The 11,805-nt window shown below is 33.0% G+C and overlaps 1 long non-coding RNA gene and 1 pseudogene across 1 annotated transcript; one reads left to right on the top strand and one right to left on the bottom strand.

Moving 5' to 3' along the window:
* LOC107024799 overlaps positions 1–3,606 on the top strand; it is a 17,191-nt pseudogene extending 13,585 nt beyond the window's left edge.
* Positions 3,607–6,900: 3,294 nt separating this feature from the next.
* On the bottom strand, positions 6,901–10,076 carry LOC114077883. The gene is made up of 2 exons (XR_003579229.1): positions 9,421–10,076; positions 6,901–7,820 (listed from the first exon to the last, which is right to left on the bottom strand). It is a non-coding gene; the product is annotated as an uncharacterized LOC114077883 (long non-coding RNA).
* Between the last annotated feature and the right edge of the window lie 1,729 nt (positions 10,077–11,805).

Genomic DNA, 11,805 nt, shown 5'->3' with positions numbered 1-11,805 from the left:
ACGAGACACCTGCGACGGCCCGTCGTGCCCATGACGGTCCGTCGTGGGTTCCGTCGACTCACACAGTTTTTCCAGAAATAAAATCTGCTGCTCAAAACGACTAAACAGGTCGTTACAGTTACAGAATTGAGAAATGATTTTTTATCCTTTAATAATATTTATTAGTAAGAATTTCATTTTTATGAATAAGAGATATTTCATTTTCTAAAAAGGACTTCTTTTTCTTTTTTTAAATTATATAAATCTCATTTCCATGGTATTGAATATGTCACGACCCGGGCTACACCCTAGGAGTGACACAACGTACTTGACTACAAAGGAGTCGCATACAATCCCTTAACCACCATTACATAAGGCATAAGAATAATGCAGAAACTTACAACTTTTATCATAGAAGTACAACTTTCTTCATATTTGAAAAATAGGAAGCTAGACTTGTAACATTATACTATATAAATATAAGAATATGAAAGTTAGGACTCACCCCTTACATTAATAGTAAGTTTTTATCATAAGAAAATACAATATAGTCCTTAACAAGGAAACTTAACTAGAACAAGACACAATAACATTCCGTACTCAGAATTGAGGACTCACCAAAACATAGAGGTAGCAACCAAACTTTTCTTCAAGAATGGACTAAGAGAACCTCAATGGCCCGAACATACACTCATAGGAGCTGTAGAAGAGAATGGGTTAGAAAAAAAGTAATAAGCATGGAAACATGCATAAAATTACTTAATTATGCTAAAAAGACATTTTAGTGAAAATAAAGCATTTATTAAGTTGGAAAACAATTTATGCACACAAGGACATAAGACAAATCATAATAGCATTCTCATACGATTTTTCATAACATAGTATGTCCATCACCTTAGCAACCCTAAAAGCATACTTGTGCAATGCATAGTTGGTATCACATAATACCAACTATACTAGGTATCCCTTTAGAATCACCTGAGTTACACATATCAATATAAGATCCCATCATAATCCAAAATCATACACAAGTGAATAACCATGTTCATCACATATACATAAGGAGAATCAATCTTAACAATAACCCAATCAACGAACATCGTACCTTCATGTCATACCATAGCATCATGGACCCACCCATATTCATTTTCAAAGACTAATTGTGCAATGTAAAAAGTGAAGTCACATACCCCCCACTCCTACGAAGTAGACTTATCAAGAAATCACAAGTATGGTTCAGGTCATATGCATTATCTTATTACATAAGGAGAATTTCCTTAACCACATAGACCATGAGAGTTACATGAAATACGGTGACATATAACCCCACACCAATAGGAGGTGTTCTACTTGCCTAAGGTGGAATCCACTAAACATATATATCTATAATATGGAGGCACTAGCTAAGACCTATGCGGGCACATAATTATGGGATAGGAAGATTGCTTCTAGAAACCCGACCGATTCACCTAGCGGGAGAGTTTCCATCTAATTAGATCATATGTAGAAGACCCGGCTTAAACTAGCGGGAAGGTCTCTACCTCATTTGTCATATCTGCTTGGTGCTAAGTATTATTCTCCAAATTATACATAGTTAAGGTGAATTGTAATTTCATAAAAAGGAGTACATTACCCTTCAGTCAATCCAACTCATACATAGCTCATGGATTTAATATGGTGAAAACTACCTTACCATAGAATCATAATATAATCATCCAAGACAACTAATACATAGTCATATATAATAGTAAAGGAAACTAGCCTTTCAACAATACCATATATCACACCTTAGTCGTTGGATTTTCACCATTCAAGTGGAACATAACTTCATACATAAATACATATAAGTAAGCACATCTACCTTTCAAGTGGATCAAACCATTCCTATATCACAATCTTGGACATAGGATTACCTTCATGCATTGCCTCCAAGGCCATAATTCAAGATTCAACACTTACATTTTACCCTTCAAGAGTAATAGATCATATCTTGAAATAACTCCTAAAATTACATATAAGCATGGAATAAACAATATTAATTACTAAATCGACATACATACTATCCCACATATTCATAATTCATAAAGGAACCCATCAAAAATTTATAAAGTTGGGGGATGGGGAAAACACATGGGTTCAAGGCAAATTTAACAATAAAATCCCTAATTAAATGCCAATTTCATTATAATATAGGATAACCAACATAAAAAATGTATTTGAGAAGAACCCAAGCTTAGAATCAAAACCCTAATTTTGAACTAATTCCCAATTTCAAAAATAGTATAGGAAGGGCTTCATGGGGAAAGAAACCCCATGATGAAAGTTCTCATACCTTGTTTGAAGCTTTACCACGAAATTGAGATGAATATCTTGGAGCTTGAACCCTTTCCTTGAAGCTTTTGGTGTTTTTTCAATGGAGGAAATTTGTAGAGAGAAATATTTGAGAGAATTGGGTTTGGGAGAATATTTTGGGTTTTTAACTTTGAGTCTTGTAAATGGATGAAAAATTCTTGAAACCCAATTTATATTTTACCCCTAAACTATCCAAAACACCCCACATTAATTGGACTTAAAAGTAAAAGACTAAACTAACCTTTATTAAAACAACCAGTGCAGGTTCACGAGCCATATGGAGCACCTCGACTCGTGGTGCTTGTCGTGAGGATTGAGGCAATAGCCTCTTCAAGCTTGCCAATTCCAAAAAAAAACTAAGTCAAGTTAACTAACCCCCGTTCCCCTCATCAAGTTCACCACGGCCCATTATGGTGCCAGTGGAGCTTTGGGCTGTATCTCCCCTAAATTTTCCATTACCTACGAAAAAACTGAGTCTAACGCCCCACCTCACGAGTCGTGGAGTGGACCATGACCCTGGGGAAGTGTCTAGGACACTTGGGGCTCCTCTCTCTATGCCAACACAACTCCAAGAAGCCTTCCACTGACCGTGGTCTCTACCATGAGCCATGGTGGTGGCCGTGGAGCCTTGAGGCAGTAGCTCCAAGTTTGGGGCAGCCTTGACTTTCGGCCTTGGCTTGCTCCTTTTGCTTGGCACTCCTCTATTAGGCCTTGACTCCTAAACTCGCTAAAATTATTATATGGTCTACTAACTTCGGGGAAATTATTTTTATTAAATTTATCCTTACGTTTAGGCGTTAGTTAAACCTAGCATTTTCTAGAGTGTTACAGAATACAGGGTGGGGGGGGGAAGAATTTTAGTTTTGGAGTGGTGCATTCAAGATTAGATGTTTTTGGTTTCAAGCTTATTGTTTAGGTTCATATATATATATAAAGATTAGAGCTGGACACTTCGGGGTTTTCTGGATTCTTGACTTTTATTTTGCTAAAAATTTTGAATGTTTGACAGTACTTGCCCAAGAAAATGAACAAGAGCTTCCTTTTGCTGGAGCCCCTGCAGTCCTTACTTATGGTGGAAAGAAGTGGAACTTGTTTTATGGTGGAGCCAAAACTAAATACAAATTTAGTACTGGATGGAAATATTTTGCGGATGATAACATTCTAAAAGAGGGGGATGGACTTGTGTTTGAACTCTCAGAGTGCAACTCTGACAAAATCGAATTCGAAATAAAGATTCTAAGAGAAGATTTTCCAGCTGAATTGACAACTCAATAATAATTGATTGAAAACTTTATCATCAGTAGTAGAAATTCAATTTTCAGGAAAAAAAAGATTATTAATTCCATTTGTTTCAATTTCAAAAAATAAAAACTTTATCAATTCCAATAGTTTCATGTCTGATGTATGCCTCATTTTATCAATACTGCTTTTTGGGTTATGTAGTTTAATAATGTTGATACTATTTATAAAAATATGTATTACATTATTATGCAATACATGTACAACACATGTGAAGAGATTGTAATATATTAAATGCTAATTTTCAATGCAATAAATTTTGAAATTTCTAATTTTTAAAAACTTGCAAATCAAAAATTTCCGTTTTACGTTAACTAATTCAAATTTCAAATATTAAGAAAGATTTGCATCTGAAACTGAATGATTATGCTTAAGCAAGTGCCCATGATTACAAAAAATGACATCCTCACTAGTCCTATGTGAATTTATGCTTATGTGTTTTATCACATTGTAGACATTTAATCATATCATCATTTTATTTCTTAAATATCGTCACATTAGACTTGTTTTTGCTCGTCTTCAACTAGTAGGAAGTTTATCCATGTAAATATTGAAAATTTAATTTAATAAAATAAAAAAATTGTTCATTATTGGCATAATACATATATTGGACCCTAAACTTGGCTTTAAATTTTAACTTTGACCTCCAACTTTCATAATGCACAAACAAACACTTCAACTATCTAACTTTTAAATAAATAAACACATGAGTTCTACATGGCACAATACACGTAGGACACCACATAGGACAAAAAATGACATGTAGGACATGTGTGTCTATTTGTTCAACTTTATACAAGTTTAAGTATCTACTTGTGCACACCCAAAGTTTGAAGGGCATAAATGTGATTCGAAGCCAAGTTAAAGGGTACATTTATATGTTATGCCTTCATAAATTATAGCAATTTAAGAGATAAGTGAAGAAGAGGTAGCTAATTATATATTTTAAAAATGTAATTGGATGATTAAGAATGTGGTGACAGTTAGTTTTTATTTTTTTTCAAAAAGGAAAATAATGGAAAAAGAATTAAAATATGATCGATTGAGCCTTTCAGAGTGTTATCCCAACGGCTGGACAATTTGAAAATCAAATTCTTATAAAAAATATTGACAGTTATATTAATTTGTCTAATTAATTATAAGTTATAACAAAATGTAACACTGTGAGATTGTATTTTGTGCAGACCATTGATAGTCTAACTCAATCCATGTGGATATCTAGTAAGCTATGCTCTATATGTATCACGTGCATTCACCTTAGTGGATTTGACATAGGCGTCGAGTCCGTCTAGAAAGCCTTCAAAATACGACATAGACGTCGAGTCAGTCTAGAAAGAAATTAAAATACGTTAGGTAAATGAAAAAATTAATACTTCAATTATTTTACTAAATATATTTGTTTACGTCCAATCTCAAATTGTATGATTCTAGCCTTTTTTTCTATAAAGCAAATTTTTCAAAAAAACTCAAACACTTGCACAAAATCTTTAAGAATTATGCACATTTTATTTGCACCTGATGAGATACTTAAGCCGCTCTCCTTGAATTTGGCGATCCTTATTAAATAAAAAATTTGTCCTTAATCAAAAATTTCATTTTTAAAAAAATCTTTATTAAAAAAATCTCTCCCATACCAACCAATCACAACAATTTTTTATTATTTATTTAAAATAAAAAACTAAAAAAATGGGTGAAAACAAGTGTGATTGCTTATTTTATTTCTAAAAGTTAAAAAAAGAAACTTCAAAAGACCGTGCACAATTGATTATTATTATTCTTATTTTACGTTGATGAAATATTTAAGTAGCTATTTTAAGATTTGAATTTATTATTCAAAAAAAAATTATTTCAGAAGCTAAATTAAGATCATCATTTTTCTGAATTAGACAGACCCAACATTTTTTGTGTTAAAAGATTTCAAAACCAAATAAAGAGACCCATGTTTGTTGTGTTCAAACGTCTGAAAACAAAAAAAAAATCACATTATTTTTGTTAAAAATCCAAAAACAAACAAACAACCACGTTATTTGTGTTAAAAACATTAGAAGCAGAGAAAGACTTAATATTATTTGTGTTAAAAACTCCAGAACCAAACAAAGAGACCCTATTCCATGTAACTATTGTTAGACTCTAGAAGCAAAAAGTGTTAAAACTCTGAAAGCAAGCAAAAAGCCACATTTTTTGTGTTAAAATTTATGAAGTGTTAGGTTATTAGCATTTTAATATTAATATTTAACATATTAAATTGCTTTATTTTGGAGTTATAAGAATGACCATTGGTAGCCATTTGTGTTTTAAACTACCAATTTAATCATGCTATTCATCTTTGATTTGGTAGCCATGTAATGCCATTACTTTTGGCTTTATTGGTTGAATTCATTGTAGAGATAAAAACATTCCAATAAACATTGGAATGGATAACTTCTACATCATTCATTAGCATTGGCTGTCCATCACTTTATTTCATGCTTAATTCCTCCATTACTCTTTGTAACCTATGTAACTCCTAGTATAACCTATGTAACCTATGAAACTCCTAAGGCCATTATCTTCATTATTTACTACCTCCTGTCGCGCCCAATTTTCGCAGAAAACGGGTTTTGTGCACGACCTAACAACTCTTTTGGGATTTTCGAGTTTAGAGTCGCCACCTAACGAATTAAGGCGCGTTAGGGCACCTATCTAACCTAATTAAGTCTAACTAAGGTCAACGAGCCAGAGATTAGGGTAAGGGTTCAAATTACCTCGAGGGGAAGGTGTTAGGCATCCCTCGAGGTCCACAAGTGTGGGTCCCGGCCGTATCTCATGCAACCTATGTGGGGGTTACAATTAGCAATCAAGGTCACTTCATTTATTAATTTATTTAATCTTGCTAAGTGATAACAAATATAAAACAACTAATACTATTTTTCATTAATTTAAGCATGCAAGGCTAGGTGATAGCAATAAATAAACAATCAAGTTTTGTTTTATTTATTTAAGCATACGAGACTATGTTATAAACAAAATTTGTAAATATTAAGCAATTAATATGTGAGAAAGTAAAGTTTTGAAAATTGAGCAAGTTTTGAATATGAATTTTTTATTTTAAAAAAATGTTTGTTTCTTTATAGGGATGATGCCACGATATTGTTGATCGCGCTCCTCCACCATAGAAACAATTTTGATTTGAGGTCGGTCTAAAAAATAGTTTATGTTTTTGAAAATGATCAAAAAGATTTAGTTTACATGTAGGCACATAAATATTTATGTATAAATACACATAATTCCTTTTGAAAATCATGGGTAAGTGGTACTTCCGGGGACGCGTCGGGTTTAAAAATTGGAACTAGACCTCGTAGTTCCTTTGACTTTCCCACTAACGATAGGTTAGGATATAGTGCTTATAATTTATAAACAATGTCATATCAATCCAAAGTTTTTAAAGGAAGATTGAATAATGACTTTTAAAGAAAATTATGTTGCAAGGTTTTGATATGAAATATTTTTAAAAGCCAAGTAATTTGTTAAATGCATGAAATGATTCTAATTTAGTATTATTAAGGAAAAACATATTGCATCATGAATGCGGAAGACAAATAGGATTACTAATTAAATAATATTAACTAATTTTAGGGAGAGGGCACAAATATGCACAAACAAATTTTATTTTTATTTTTATGTCAAAAGTTATTTACAAGCCTATAGACATGAATGTCTAGGTGTTCAAACATATATGCATGTTTTTTTTGTAAATCTAAATTATATGAACAAATTAATCCTTAGGCATGGTTTCTACATGACAAGACAATGCTAAAAGTTATAACATTATTAAAACACCTAATCAGCCTATTAAATTATTATGATTTGATTTTAACATTAAAAATTAATGGAATCTAGTTATTATTTTTTAGACTTATTAACAAAGCATCAAACAATTGATTGGATTATAACACCTACAAACAATAATTCTAGGTGGTTAAAGACAAAACTATAGGCATGATTTCTAAAAAATTTTACAATGAACAAGCAGGCATGTAAATCCCCCTCCCCTAGACGACCCCCCAAATAAATTTATATATATGATCTTTAGAGTTACAATTGTTACAACATTCGAATAAATAAAATAGAAAAAATATATATATATACATTCAAATAAACAAATAAATCTTTCTTCAATTAATCTTCAACTTGAACTTCAAGTTTGAAACCTGTCAAAGTAATCAAATAACTACACAAGTAATCACACTTATTAGTCAAGGTGAGACGATATGCAATTGTTTAATGACGAATTCTACATATAGAAAAGAAAAAAAAACAATAGCTTACACAAATGTGTGAATGTAAAGATAGTGTGAATGTTAAGAATACTAACCAGTTAAGCAAAACAAATTGATTCAACTTTTACTCGAACAAAGTAGTAAAATAGCGAAGAAGAACACTTGAATAATTACCGGATTCTCAATGTATTGTTAAAGTAGCAAGAGAGCAATGAGAGAAGGGAGAGTGATGAGAGAATTTGTGATTGAGAGTGAATGAGTGTATGAGTTGATGAGTTATTATATGTATGAGCAATGAGAGAATGAGAAAGTTTAAGAATAATGTAGCATTTGTGGTAAGAAAGTAAGAATGAGTTAGAGAATGTGTGTTCTTTTCAAAGATGTCAATGTGTGTATGAAAGGAGGGGAGGGAGTCCTATTTATATAGCAAATAAGGGGGAGCACAATAATGGAAATAAAATAAATCAAGGAGTTAATTATAATACTATTTCCTTATTTTCAAAGAGAGCCAAAATCGGAAAATATTTAAAATATTCCATTACCAAAAAAATTAACTAGTAAGAATGGAGTAAAAATACCTTCCCTTAAATAAAGAAGAGCCAAAATCAGATTTTTAAAAATTATTAGGTCACCAAATATAAACAAATCAATTAGGAAAATAATATAGTTTTCCTTAAATAAAGAAGGGCCAAAATCAGAATTTTTTTTATTATTTTTTTTAAAACAAAAAATCATTACCAAAAGCATCAATTACCTAATAATACCCTCTTTTGTTTATTTTTATTTTTTACCTTAGAAAGAAAGATTCAGCACAATATTAGACACATATTCTGTCACCTAGTGATTAGTAACACCACATATAATTTCAAAAATTGTACACCAAATCACTAAAGCTAAACCGATATGAAATTTAGTTTATTAATTTTCTCACAAATAAATCTTATATGCAGGGCAAGGAAGGAAAATAAGATTGACACATTACTTTAGCATAAATAAAACATTAGCCACAAGTAAATCCTTAATCACATTTTGAAAAATTCTTAAACGCATGTATACTAGTCACGGCTAATTACCGATATTAAATGATCATTAAACTTTTCAAATACATCAACAATCAAATTAGAAACCATGATTTCATCAAGACAAGAGAAGAGGTAATTACTCAAATTACCGCCTATGTGGTCAAAATTAATGGCCTGCAATTAACTGAAGGCATACACAAATTGGTTTGAAAAGGAATGATCAGTGTAGAAATGAATAATGACAACAAAAATATCGAAATATCATGACCCAAGATGTCAGTTAAAAAACCAGCACGTAATTTAATTAAAAAACAATGGTTTCAATGTATAGCATCAGTTCATAGTTCTATCACTAGCAAATGGTGACCACGATATTTAAGAGAAAGAGAAAGAACAATGTAATCGAATACTTTAAGAACTAACAAACGACATACCATTAAACTTGAAATCTTAAAGAGCAGTGAGCCAAATTCATGCATAAAAATTAAGCCTTAAAAGAGAAAACATACCTTGGACAGATCTTTCCTTATCACAACAACTCAATATTCCCTTTTGCTCATGGCCGGAGAAGAAAAAGGTGGAGGGAGTTGCTGCTCTCGGAACAGCCGGTAGATGCTACTCATCGTGCTGTCCAGCTGCTAGAGAAGAGACGAGAGGCAAGGAGTCGAGGTGGCGCTGGGCTGCTAGTCGCTGCTCGTCGGAGAAGAGGAGAGAAGGAAAGAGGGGTCGCCGGACGCTGTTGCTCGTCGGTTGAAGCTGCTGTTTGCCATGGCCTCACCAAGCTGCTGGTTGTCGTCGTCTGCTGGCCGCTGCTGCTACTATCGTGCGCCTCTCCAGGCGCTGCTGCTGCGCAGGCTGTTCTCGCCGGCGACTGCTGCTGCCGGTGGTCTGCTCAGAGTCGTCCTCTGCTCTCGCCTACAAAAAAAAATGGAGAGAAAGAAGGGGAAGGGAAGGAGAAGGGAAAAACGAAGAGAGGAGGGGGAAACTAAGGAGAAGGGCGAGGAGAGAGGGGAGGCTGCCACCACTTGGAGGTGGCGATTCCCACCGGAAAGAATGGAGGGAGAGAGAGACGGCTGGAGAGAGGGAGAGGAGGAAGACGAGAGGGAGAGAGAAGGGCGGTTGGAGGCTGTCAAGAAGAGTTGAGGGAGAAAAGAGTTGGGAATTTTAGGTTTTGGGGTTTTTTGGTGTTGAGAGAATAGGAGATTTAATCATAATCGTTGATCTAATTTGAAATGAAGGGCTAGGATTCGATTAATGAAATAGATGGATGAGATTAAAAGATGAGATGTATTGAAATCAGGTTGGATTGAATATGGAATGGCTACAATTGCAATTAAAATGGCTAGAATTGAAATGAAAGAGAGGCTATGATTGTAATAAAACTCTAATTCAAGAGGCTAGAATTGAAAGAAATTATGATAGAATAGGCTAGAATTTAAAGTTTAAGGAAAGTGTAGGAATTAGTATTTAATTAAAACTACAAATATTAAAATATTTTTATATAATTGAAAATCATTTGAATTTTAAAATATTTGGAATTCATTAATAATTTTAAAATATTTTAATAATATTTACGATAATTTTATAAAGTAAAACGTACTAAAATATATAATTTTCAAGCAAAGTCGATTAAAATTCTAAAATTTAAAATACGTATTTAATCGAATAGTATTCCTAAAAATGGTCAAAGGTCGGTCAAAATTGGGTGTCAACACCTCCATTATCTTCCTATTCATTGCTAGGAAGACTTCTTGTAGTATAAATAGTGGTGGTCTTCATTTGGTTTGAAACACATACAAAACATAAGAGAAAACAAAGAGTGAAAGAGTTAATCTAAAAGAGAGTTCTTATTAGTTGAAGGGAGGTGTTCTTTTTTGTGGAGCTTTGGACTCAACTCTTGTCCAGAGTTGTTGAGTTATACTTTGTGAAGACTGTTGTATCCTGGAGGGGACAAGTCAAAGAGGACTACTGCTGGACCGGTGAAAATATTTGTTGCAGTGGGCTTGAATCTCCTTAAAGAGAGCGAGATATCCGCGCCTCATCCTGAAGAGATTAATTTCTTAATTTTATTTTCAATTGTAATCTTGCAATTTTATTATCTTGTAAGTTTTTTCACTAACAATTTTAAGGAGATACAAGATGGCTACAATTGAAAAAACCGCGGATGTTAAGATGGGAGAACTTAACAAGCCATTTCGGTTCAACGGTAACCATTTCAAGAGATGGAAGGGTAAAGTACTTTTCTACTTAAGTCTTCTCAATGTTTCTTATGTATTAACTGAGAAGAATCCAAATAAAGAAGACATCACCACTATGAATGATGATGAAACTATTTCTCATCTAGAGAACCTGGAAAAGTACGATGATGATTCCTATAAGTGTCGGTATTATCTTCTTAATTATCTATCTGATAATTTTTATGATTATTATGATAGAACTTTAGTGAAAAGTAAATTTAGAAGGCATTGCAGAGTAAGTATGATACCGAAGAGGCTGGAGCGAAAAAATATGCAGGTAGTAGATTTTTTCGTTTTCAAATGGTGGAGAACAAATCAGTGGTAGATCAAGCTCAAGACTTCATCGTGATTGTTGGAGAGCTTAGGTCCGAAGAGGTTAAAATTGGAGATAACCTTATTGTTTTTGGCATAGTGGATAAACTTCCACCGTCTTGGAAGGAATTTCAAAAAACTATGCGCCACAAACAAAAGGAAACCTCTCTTGAAAACTTGATAATGAAAATCCGCATGGAAGAAGAAGCAAGAGGCCAGGATGCACTTTTACAAACAGAAGAGAACAAAATCACATCGAAGGTAAATTTAATTACTTCGAATAATGCTACTCCTGAAACTCACAGAAATACTTCCTTAAAGCCTAAGAATAAAAAATTAAAGAAA

The sequence above is a fragment of the Solanum pennellii genome, chromosome 7 (genome assembly GCF_001406875.1).
Source record: "Solanum pennellii chromosome 7, SPENNV200".
NCBI lineage: Eukaryota > Viridiplantae > Streptophyta > Magnoliopsida > Solanales > Solanaceae > Solanum > Solanum pennellii.
Note: the sequence above shows the minus strand (reverse complement) of the source record. Positions and strands in the feature narration are given on the sequence as shown.